Source organism: Chionomys nivalis, chromosome 20 (genome assembly GCF_950005125.1).
Source record: "Chionomys nivalis chromosome 20, mChiNiv1.1, whole genome shotgun sequence".
Taxonomy (NCBI): domain Eukaryota; kingdom Metazoa; phylum Chordata; class Mammalia; order Rodentia; family Cricetidae; genus Chionomys; species Chionomys nivalis.
Genome location: NC_080105.1, coordinates 10,087,485 through 10,100,115, shown reverse-complemented (window position 1 = coordinate 10,100,115; position 12,631 = coordinate 10,087,485). Strand labels below are relative to the sequence as shown.

At 37.6% G+C, this 12,631-nt stretch overlaps 1 pseudogene; it reads left to right on the top strand.

Annotated features, from left to right (window-relative positions):
• The first annotated feature begins 3,983 nt into the window (after nt 1–3,983).
• Nucleotides 3,984–4,953, top strand: LOC130862996 (olfactory receptor 10A4-like; annotated as a pseudogene).
• The last annotated feature ends 7,678 nt before the right edge of the window (nt 4,954–12,631 follow it).

The window sequence follows — 12,631 nt, the reverse complement described above, 5'->3', positions numbered from 1 at the left end:
TAACAAAAGCTTTTCAAAACAATGTAGAGATGAGGATGGAGATTGTGTGTGTCCCCTGTATGCAGTAAGGAAAGGATGAAGAGAAAGTCTGGAGTAGCTTATCAGAAGCAGAAACTACTTAATTATCTCTTCAAGTACTGTGATTGGAGGTAGGTGGCACAGTTAATTTATCAAGCCGGGCCTGTGGAGGGTGAATTAAAGTATATAAAAGGATAATTAATACTCAAAACATTTTCCTGTTATTTTTATTCTAATTACTTACTGTCTGCTTCTGTTAAGACTTTTATAGTTTGTGCAGACTTCAGCATCCACCTCAGAAAACAGCTTTCTATTGCTATTAATCACTTGTTTCCTGGTAAATTAGAATTCATTTTGTCACTGTGATACGCAAGTTATATGGTACATTGTAATCTAATCAAGCGATCCTACTCTTTCTACTGGGTTGACCTAAAGTGTAATTCAGTTGGGTAAGTGGTCCTTGGTGAGTGAATGTGGTAAAACCGGGAAAATGGGAGTAAGCATCCTAATTATCTTTTCCTGCTCAATCTACAGAAATTCTTTCCCTTCCTGACAGTTTCTACCTGCAGACAATGCACTGTTTCAGAAACAGTATCTTACAGTGTGTCATAGCTTATAAGATCAGACAAGGAACCGAATCCACCAATGAACTTTTCTAACCTTCTGACTCTGGGAAATGATGTTTTTCACCTGTATCATTCACAAAGCAGAACAACGTATAGTGAGCTTGACTTGGGGCTCTGAGATGTGTAGTGTATCATGCAAAACCAAGACTGTAAGATATCAAAATCCTCTCATCTCGTGCACCATCTCTTGCATATAGTTAGTTGCCAAGTGAACCTCCAGACCTTACCAGTTCTAATTTTTTTTTTTTTTGGTTTTTCGAGACAAGTTTCCTTTACCAGTTCTTAAGGCACACATTATAACACTGAAGGCCTATGTATAAAATAGAGCTGATTATTGGTATAAAACCACTTAAAATTGCTTAACTAGAAAGATGGGGAAGATTACAACATGTAGTGCTTACAAGGAACCAGTGATTCCAAAATTAAGGTCAAGAAAATGTAACAGGTGAGAGGCAGATAGGATATTTACACCAGAGCACTCTGACCCTTATTTCTTTCTCAAGAATCTTGATACTCCTTCTGAGTAAATAATTTTCTCTCCACGGATTGAGATGAAAATATATCATTCTGGTTGCATTTCCTAAACTGAGTTCCTGAAAATTTAATTAAGATTCAAGACCACACTCTGTATATGGAGAGCTTATTATACAAATATAGAAACTACTACTAAGTGCAGCGTATTTAAGAAAATATTTCAAATTTAAAACATAACTCTTTCTGGGTTGGCTTCTTAGATTATTTTCCTTTGTTCAGTCACATGTGGATTTTGTCAATACAAAATACATGAGAAATATAGATATTTGAATTTAATATAGTACACAGGAAAGTTTATAATACTTCGAAGTAAGTATAAAAAGCATCACAACAGAATACCCAGTGTTTTGGCTATTTTTACAAGATCTGAATTCCCTGAGAGTCCAAGTAATCCCAGACTTCCTGCTTCGTGCTCATCAGAACTTTAAGTCAGCCCACATGTTCTCTACCCTTAAGTTTTTAGAACTTCTGCATACACAGGTAAATATCTATCTAATAGATACAATAATGCATTATACACATTTATATCCTCTCAGGAAAGAAGATGCAGGCACCATTTTTATATGTGTATGCAGGTTTTAAGTAATCTTGCTTTTCCATTATCCACAAAATAAAAATTATAATTTAGAGAGCAATTAATGATAGGAGCAAAGATTACCGACTGTGGTGTGAGTTTTCCCAAAATACAGTGTACACAAAGGTAAATATAGTATGGCTGTGCGTAGACATACACCCTGTTTATATCCTGTGTGGCTAGTAAGCATTCAGCACCTGACCACTTTAAAAGTGATTTTAGGGAAGTAACGTAGTTCTCACTAAAGCAGTCTCATGGGGGAATAGATTTCTTTCTCAGCCCCTTTTAATAAGTGGTCAAATTAAAGAACAGAGTTTAAACAGTGTTATCTGCATTGTTGTCTATACTAAGATTTTAACTGATACACAGTCTTCCCAGAGTGAACCTGTATTTCACTCTATGATGGAGGAAGGTCATTGGTTAATAACAAAAAAACTGCCGTGGCCCTTTTGATAGGACAGCAGCTTAGATAGGTGGAGTGGACAGAACAGAATGCTGGGAGACTTCTCATTACATGAGAATTTATGGATTGTTAAAGATGGAAAATATAATGATAGAAAGTGAAGTCCGTACACAGTCTCTGTATAAGGCTGTACTCAGAAGGAAATGAGAAGTAATCAATACCACAGTGGTAGATGCTATTTTATCAGTTTTAGTGAGAAAAGCGTGGAGTGTGACTGCTAGGTGGAAGAGTTGTGTGATTTTCAGAAAAAAGACAAAGTTATACTGGAACTGAAGAGTTTCCTAGATAGATAAACAATGAAGCAAGGACACAGAAGCCATACAGTGAGAAAATGAACAAAGAGAAAATGAAGTGTATAAATACTACACGTGCAAAATCCAAGCAGTTTGATGGAACTATAATGTGAGGTCCATTGAGTGAATGGTTAAAGAGAAATTTCTATCATGCCAGGCACAATGACTTACTGTGGGAACCCCACCATTCCAGAGACTGAGGCAGGGAATTTGGGAATTTGATGGCAGCCTGTACTACATACCAAGACCACATCTCTTTTACTCTTTTTTTCTTTATTAAACTCAATGCTCTGATTCATAGAATTTTATGAATAACAATAAGAAAGTAGAAATTTAGTGTGCATACCATGATACTCTCACTAAGAAAGCATGCTCTATTAAAAGATGGGAACTATTAAGATATGGAAATGGCTGTGTGGTGGTGGAATATGCTCTTAATCTCAGCACTTAGAAAGAGAGGCAGTCTGATCTCTGTGAGTTCATGACCAGCCTGCTCTCTAAGATGTTATTTGATTTGATTTTATCTTCACATAAATATAAGTCATACTTGAAGGAATGATTTTTTTTTTTTTTTTTGGTTTTTCGAGACAGGGTTTTTCTGTGGTTTTGGAGCCTGTCCTGGAACTATCTCTTGTAGACCTAGCTGATCTCAAACTCAGAGATCCGCCTGCCTCTGCCTCCCAAGTGTTGGGATTAAAGGTATGCGCCACCACTGCCCGGCTGAAGGAATTATGTTTTAAGGCACGTATATGAATATATGAATATTAGCCACAGCCGGGCTGTGGTGGCGCACGCCTTTAATCCCAGCACTCGGGAGGCAGAGGCAGGCGGATCTCTGTGAGTTCGAGACCAGCCTGGTCTACAAGAGCTAGTTCCAGGACAGGCTCCAAAACCACAGAGAAACCCTGTCTCGAAAAACCCAAAAAAAAAAAAAAAAAAAAAAAAGAAATCACAGAATACTCTGGCCCTACTACATTCTGAGATGGGTGGAGAGAGAGTATCCACAGCAATAGGAAAGCATAGATAAGAGTTGGTGGGAGAGCAGATTTTCAAGGGGACATTGATAACACGTCAATGAAAAGCATGGAAAAAGAATTGAGTCACAAGTAATGATTTCCTTTTCTTTTATTTGGCTGATATCTTACTCCACAAGTGAGGCTGAACTCAAACCAATGGTAAGCTTCCTGCCTCAGCTTCATCAGGGCTGGGAATACAAGGGTGCAGCACCTGTCCTAAGTCCTGAGTCACTCAGTATAATGTTCAGTACACGTTGGAAAATCACTTGATGTGGTAAGCAGAGAAAAAGGTTAGATATGAAACTCTGTGACGATAAATACTTGTTTGTAAACACTAATTTTATGGCTGAAGATGAAGATTCTGTCTCTGACTTAACTGAGGATCTTAAGTATTAAATTGAATAATTTCCCCCACCTGCAAGAATCCTTCTAATGACTTGCTCTTCTCTCTTCCAGGAGATGAGTGTCAATTGCTCCCTGTGGCTGGAGAACAGCTTGTCTGTCAAACGCTTTGCATTTGCTAAGTTCTCTGAAGTCCCTGGAGAGTGCTTCCTCCTGTTCACCCTCATCCTCCTCATGTTCTTGGTATCACTGACAGGCAATGCACTCATAGCCCTTGCCATCTTTACAAGTCCAGCCCTGCACACACCCATGTACTTTTTCCTGGCCTACTTGTCTCTCCTGGAGATTGGCTACACTTGCTCTGTCATAAACAAGATGCTGCAGAGTCTTGTGAGTGAGTCTTGAGGGATCTCTTGGGAGGTTTGTGCCACACAGATGTTTTTCTTCTCATTCTTTGGAATAACTGAGTGCTATCTACTGGTAGCCATGGCTTTTGACCGCTGCATGGCCTTATGCTACCCACTCCAGTATGCAACCTGAATGAGCCATGGGGTATGTGCCCATTTGGCAATGGTTTCATGGGGAATGGGATGCATAGTAGGGTTGGGACAGACGAATTTTATTTTTTCTTTGGACTTCTGTGGGCCCTGTGAGATAGACCACTTTTTCTGTGACCTTCCACCCCTCCTGGCACTTGCCTGTGGAGATACATCCCAAAACAAGGCTGCCGTCTTTGTGGCGGCAGTCCTCTGCATATCCAGCCCATTTTTTCTGATTATTTCTTCCTATGTCAGGATTCTGATTGCCGTGCTGTTGATGCCTTCACCTGAGGGACGCCATAAAGCTCTCTCTACCTCTTCCTCCCACCTACTTGTAGTCACACTCTTCTATGGCTCAGCATCTATTTCCTACTTGAGGCCCAAGGCTAGTCACTCACCAGGAATGACTAGCCAAATTCTTGGCCCTCTTCTATACAGCGGTGACATCCATGCTGAACCCCATCATCTATAGTTTACGGAACAAGAAAGTCAAGGCAGCCCTGAGGAGAACTTTGGGCCTGAAAAAAGTTCTGAGCAGGAATAGGTAACAACAGAACCACACAGAATTATTCACTAATAAACATGAATATAGAACCAGAGTAAACAAACAAATATTGATACATTTTCTGTCTGACTTATTGATCCGGGATGTCATTCTTATGTTGTGAATGAATATTACTTTTATTGGTTGATGAATAAAGCTGTTTTGGCCTATGGCAGGGCAGAATGTACCTAGGCAGGAAATCCAAACAGGAAAAAGAAGGTGGAGTCTGGGAGACGCTGAAGGAAAAAGATGCCAGATTATTCCCAGTAAGGCCCAGCCACATGGTAATACACAGAATAGCAAAAACTGGTTAATTTAATTGTGGGAACTCGTCAGTAATATGCCTGAGACATTGGCAAAACAATTATAAGTAATATTAAACCTCTGCAAGTTCATCTGGGAACTGGCAAGCACGAGAGTAACCTCCAGTTCCAATTTATATTGAGTATCTTTGTAATTTTGAAAGTATCTCTTCATCCAGGGCTATGTTCTAATTACTAATTCTGAAATGATTTCAAATACTAAGGGATACAACTAAAGAGACCAATACAATAGAGAGCATTCTATTATGTTTTAGTCAGGATGAAAATCTAAATTGCGATATCTCAGAAGTTTTGCAAATTCTATCCCTGATGCCCCCAAGACTTCTGCTTCCTATCCAGTTATATCACACACAAATCTTTGTTCTAAAGTAACTATATAATGGTCTTATATCAGTTCATGTCTTTATTTTATAATGTCACATGCTAAAAGTCTTTGAATTCTTTTGTAAATTGTAATTAACTAAAACAGTGTAAATATTACAATATGCTGAAATGTTAATTTGAAACTATTTGCTTTAAAATATTAAAGAAAACATTTATTTTCAAGTGTTTCCATGGAAGTTTTTTTAATGCTAAATGGTCAATATTTTGGAACTTGCAGGTCATTCAGGCCAGGGAAGCCGCTCGGTTAACTGAATGTCTTTACCTCTCCCTCCATTCTTCCCAGTCCCTTCTCCAGTCTCATCCCCAGTTCTGCAGCAGCACACCCACTGTAGTAGCCCCTCCTCTCTGAAACCCTACCCAACAGACCATGAAGACCTTCTCCTACAATATTTCTTCACCCAATATTTCTTCATACTGATATCCCAGTACGTATCATCTGCAGGCATTCCCTGGGATTAGCAGGCCCTGCAGGCTATCGAAACAGGTAGGCCAATTGCAGATCTTAGTCTCTCCGTTCTCTCTTTCAAATCCAACTCCTTTTGACACCTCCAGCTCTATAACAGACGACTTGTATCAGCCTCATCTCCACCACACTAGGATAGGCTTTGAGATACAAAATGCTCAAGATAATTCCAGCTTGGCTAGCTTTGATGGCGTGCTTTCTTACAACATTCTGGCCAGATCTTCAAGTAAGAACTTCAGAAAAACCCTACCAACTACTCAGAGACTATATGCAATTGTACCAGATAGTAATCTTGAAACTTAAGTTTCATTTTAGTTTTTAAAAGATCCCACAGAAATAATATTGCACCCATGACAGCTGGAAGTATTTCTAAAAGCTATTACGACTGAGTACATATTATATTTGTCTTTCTGGGTCTGGGTTACCTCACTCAATATGATTTTTTCTAGATCCATCCATTTGTCTGATAATTTCAAGATGTCATTATTTTTTCTGCTGTGTGGTACTCCATTATGTAAACATACTACATTTTACTTATGCATTCTTCATTTGATGAGAATTTATAGTTTAAGGGTTTTTCTATTACAAATAATGCTGATATGAACATAGTTGAGCATTACACCTGCTCTATACATACACACACACAGACACACACATGTGATGGAGGAAGGTGTGAACAGTTTTCAGCTGCTTAGATTGAATTGATATTTATAGCACGTCAGATTTAAGGAGAAGAATGCGCTCATGATAAGCTTGTGAAGTTTACTGAGCAGAACTAAATTCTTCACCTTAAATCAGAAAGGATTCTCAAATTTTAAATGTATTTCATATCCAATTAGTCAAATAACACTTTTTTATTAATTAATTAATTTATTTAATTATTAAAGATTTCTGCCTCTTCCCTGCCACCACCTCCCATTCCCCCCTCCCCCAATCAAGGCTTCCTCCCTCCTTAGCCCAAAGAGCAAGCAGGTTTCCCTGCCCTGTGGGAGGTCCAAGGACCACCCACCTCCATCCAGGTCTATTAAGGTGAGCATCCAAACTACCTGGGCTCCCACAAAGCCATTACATGCAATAGGATCAAGAACCCATTGCCATTGTTCTTCAGTTCTCAGTAGTCCTCATTGTCCGAAAATAACAAACTTTTAACATGCTTAATCATTACCAAACATTAACTGAATCAACAGTTACATTATTTGAATATTTGAGTTGAAGAAAATATTATGTTATTTATATGTATATGTAGGTGCATAGAAAAATATGTACACATATTCATGTTTATTTCAGCATAATTATTATTGTCTTAACGGTGATTTTTTAATATACAAAACAAAATGGATAAATAATAATTTTATAAAACATGATATGACCAATCTAAGAGGCTTTAAAGGAAATGAAGATTGATGACAGCTGGAGCATAAATTATTTCAATCCTTTTGTAACCTGGTTGGCAATCTTTATTAAAAATGAATATGCTCTAACATTTAGATAAGAAATTACATTCCTCCAACAGATGCTCTATCATACTACAAAAGCATTTGTTCAACTATGTTCATAGCAGCATTATTTGTAATAGCCAGAACCTGGAAACAACCTAGATGCCCTTCAATAGAAGAATAGATGAAGAAAGTGTGGAATATATACATATTAGAGTACTACTCAGCGGTAAAAAACAATGACATCGTGAATTTTGCATGCAAATGGATGGAAATAGAAAACACTATCCTGAGTGAGGTAACCCAGACCCAAAAAGAGGAACATGGTATGTACTCACTCATAAGTGGATTCTAGCCATCAATAAAGGACATTGACTCTATAATATGAGATCCTAGAGGAGCTAAATAAGATGAACCCAAAGAAAAACATAATTATCCTCCTGATATTGGAAGGAGACAAGATTGCCAGGCAAAAATTGGAAACTTGGGGGTGGGGTGGGGTCGGGGTAATGGGAAATGGGGAGAAAAAAGTGAGAAGGGGAGAAGGGGGAGAGCTTGGGGGAATGGGACAGTTGGGATGAAGGCAGGGTGGATATGGGAGTAGGGAAGTATATATCTTAATTAAGGGAGCCATTTTAGGGTTGGCGAGAGACTTGATTCTAGAGATATTCCCAGGTGTCCATGGAGATGTTCCCAGCTAGATCCTTGGGCGGCTGAGGAGAGGGAGCCTGAAATGACCCTGTCCTATAGCCATACTGATGAATATCTTGCATATCACCATAGAACCTTCGTCTGGCGATGGTTGGAGATAGAGACAGAGACCCACTTTGGAGCAATGGACTGAGCTCCCAAGTTCCAAATGAGGAGCAGAAGGAGGGAGAACATGAGCAAGGAAGTCAGGACCACGAGGGGTGCACCCACCCACTGAGACGGTGGGGCTGATCTATTGGGAACTCACCAAGGCCAGCTGGATGATGGAGCATGTGATCAAACCAGACTCCCTGAGGTGGCTGACAAGGAGGACTGACTGAGAAGCCAAGGACAATGGCACTGGGTTTTGATCCTACTGCATGTAATGACTTTGTGGGAGCCTATTCTGTTTGGATGCTCACCTTCCTAGTCCTGGATGGAGCGGGGAGGACCTTGGACTTCCCACAGGGCAGGGAACCCTGACTGCTCTTTGGACTGGAGAGGGAGGGGAAGAGGAATGGGGGGAGCGGGAGGGAAATGGGAGGAGGGGAGAAGGTAGAAATTTTTAATGAAATAATAATAAAAAGAAAAAATTACTTGTAAATATGGAAAAAAGAAATTACATTCCTAGATTTAGCAAAAAATAAAAATTATTCATTTGTTCATTGAAAGATATATACGAGAAAGTTCTTTCCACATCATGTGCCCCTAAATATAACCAAAAGTATAATTGCTGTTGTACATCTTCTTTTCATAGGTGGAATGATATGTGAAAAGCATAAATGTTAGACAACAGAAACCAGTCACAAATAATATTAATTACATGCTGCTTATTAACCTAATTTCAAAAGCAGGCAACTGTAAGGCACAGTTCATTAGTATCTCAGAGCATCCTTACTGGAAAGAGTCTCAAGGAGAACTGAGGGTCAGTCCAGCAGCTAGGGGGCATCTTCAAAATTAAATGTAACTTTAAATATAAAGTGTCTTCAGTGTGTATTACACAAAAGAAATAGATAATTTTTTAAAAAGTGAGATGAGACCAGTAGAAGAATCACATAGAATTTAATAGCTTTGTAATAATTTATGCTGCTATTTCTTGTATTTTCCCCCATGGCCAAAATTCTCATTTACTTGAATTCTGCTTAATTGCAACAGAGGGACTGACTCCCTAAGGTCAGAATTTCTAACACATTTGGTTCTAATGTCACTAGTCTACAAGGGTTAAAAGGCAGATTATAGGCAAATGTGACTTACAAAATAAGCAGAGTCAGATTTGTGGTGAGGGTTAGATACACCGAAGGTTCAGAGCTGCAAGGAACTACAGAAGCGAAAGGTGAAGCCAGCCTAAGAAGTGAGGTACCCAGAAACCCGAGACACATCTTCCATTAGGATGAGCAGTCAGTATTCTAAAACCGGTAACTTTACTTTTGTTTCTTATATTTTTCAAAGTATTGCTTTGTGAACTGTAATGATAGTAAAAACATTTGTTTCACAGTTAGAGGCTATAAGCAATGCAGGAGAGAGGCACAACAGGGATTGGGAATTAAAATTACTACAGTCAATAAAAAAATTAATTTACAATAAATTAAACCAAAGTCATCTTTTTTTTTTTTTTTGATTTTCGAGACAGGGTTTCTCTGTAGCTTTTGGTTCCTGTCCTGTAACTAGCTCTTGTAGACCAGGCTGGACTTGAACTCACAGAGATCCGCCTGCCTCTGCCTCCCGAGTGCTGGGATTAAAGGCGTGCGCCACCACCACCCGGCTAGTCATCTTAAACTTGACCATCATGGGTGATATTGAGATTGGATTACTAGTTTCATCCATCAGGATAGCCAAGTGAATGGCAGGAGAAGCTGTGCCAGGTAGTTATGCTAAAGCATGAACTGACATTGTCCTCAAAACCAAAGGAGATTTCATAAGAAACCAACTTATAGGTTTGAGAAATGATTTAAATAATCAAGAATCTGGATTCCTCTTTACCACATAGTCATAATTCTATATGTATTAGCTATAATCTGCAAAGAATGGCCACTGAGGATTAGGGAGTCTACATTTTTTATTTGCACTGCTTACCCACAATGAACCTTGCAAATGCTCAATGAGTTTATTATCACTCTAGTTAGCTTGCAAAAAGAAAAACAATGAAAAGACAGGTTATTAGGAGCCTTCTACCCATGGCAATCTGATCATGCACCCTACACATAAACTCCTTTTCTGCTTAAAACTGAAAGGCTACATTTTTTTATGAATGTAAGCATGAGAACATTTTTTGAATAATTGTTGTCAACTATTTGTTTAAAATAGCTATAAATATTATTTTCTAAGTAAACCTCTAAACATATCTACTCTGTCTTATAAACTTTCTCAGAATAATAAAGGCTATTTGGAAAATTTTCTCAGGAAACACCATTTCATTTAGAAATTTTAAAAATTTCTTTTAGCTGTGTTTTCCTTAAAATTAGTAATGAATCATATACTTTAAAAATGTAGAAGTCATGCTGTTCAAGATGAAATGCCACCATGAGTGAAATCCAATTTTGTGGTTTGTTACACTTTAAATACCATTTCCAGATGTTCTCTATTGTCCAAAGACCATCCATGAAGGCTAAAAGTCTTACACCTTTCTTTTCATAAAATATTAATTCTCATGTTTATCTCAGTTAAATCCAAAAGGAATGCTTATTGGTACATGCAAAAGAACAATCTGTTTATTACTATGATCTGGTAACTCAAATTATACTTAGGATGTTTATCTCCTCAATTTATCAAATGGTTCTGCTTATATCCATTATGAAATTCATGAACCGCAAGGAAACTGGTGACCAAAACATTCTTTGCCATTGTGGGTTAGTAATCAACCTGAAATTTTTCATGTCATGAAATTTTTTTGGTTCCATATCTACTCTTTTACATCCAATCACTGAATTTCTATGACATCTTCCCTAGCCAGTAATTCCACTATGAGGGCTATAAAGTGACTGAGATGAAATGCATGGATGTTTTCTCTGTTCCAAACAACAGCTCCTGATGTCTTCATTGAGGGCTCTGACAGGAAATAATTGAAACCATAATGTCAAGTATGACAAATATCAGTAAGAGGAACTACAATGTTCCTTGGAGGGGAACTATATTTAGCCACATCTATTGTAATTGGTTAGTAGAAAACAAAGCACAATCACTAAATGAAACATGGAAAGCCGGGTGGTGGTGGCGCACGCCTTTAATCCCAGCACTCGGGAGGCAGAGGCAGGCGAATCTCTGTGAGTTCGAGGCCAGCCTGGTCTACAAGAGCTAGTTCCAGGACAGGAACCAGAAAGCTACGGAGAAACCCTGTCTCGAAAATCCAAATAAATAAATAAATAAATAAAATAAAAAAGAAATATGGAAAAAAGTAATACAATTGTAAAATAAAATTGTTAATTCTATGAAAGGCAAAGAACACATTTTTTATTTTTGCGTTTTTTTCATGATTTCAATTAAATATATCTCAAAAAAGTGAGAAAATATTTCACCTTTTATATTGTGTCTGCTTCATATAATGAGTTATTCCGAGATAACTACTTTTGTTGGCTGGACAAACAGCATGTAAGATCTGGCAGAACCAGAGCTGAACAAAAGTTACTGGGATGCTGGAGAGGTACAGAAGGAATTGCATAGATAATTAGCAAAGAATAAGACATTTCAGTGAAACAAGAGAGATAAGAACAAGAAATCTATCATACAAAGGGGTGACTATAGGTAAAATGATACCTTCTATTATTGAAAAATGCTAACAGAGCTGAGGTAAAGTGTTTTCAACAATAATTATTAGGATTTATTATCACATGAATAATTCACTATATTTAGTCATATTTCTCAAATTTCTCAAATTATTTATAGACAGCATGTACAACTTTGTCAAAAATAAGATGGTGATAAAAACAAATTCATATAAAACTGTCAAAAATTCTATAGTAAGTGAAGGAATAGAATTATACATATCTTTATTTTGGGATTAAAACTATTCTTAAATTACATTAAACATTATCTCTAAAGTGGTTACAAAACCTTTTTACCAAGAGTCGTGATAATGTTTGGTATCTTAACAACAATATTACACTTATATAACCTTGTACTTCAACTGTGTAATTTGAGTAATTTGTTCTCATTTAAACCAAGTGTTTATTTTACACAAAGGAGCATGAAATATACAAAGTACACATACATGCAATCAATTTGCATATGTACATAGCCATATTTTTGGTGGTTGTCACAACACAAACAAGTACCAGATAATTTTTAAAAATATTCTTCACAACTTTTCCCATTCTGCTGCATAAAGCTGAATATATAAACAATCATTCTAGCTTCAGGAAGATTACATGAATATAATGCAAAATTTTAAGA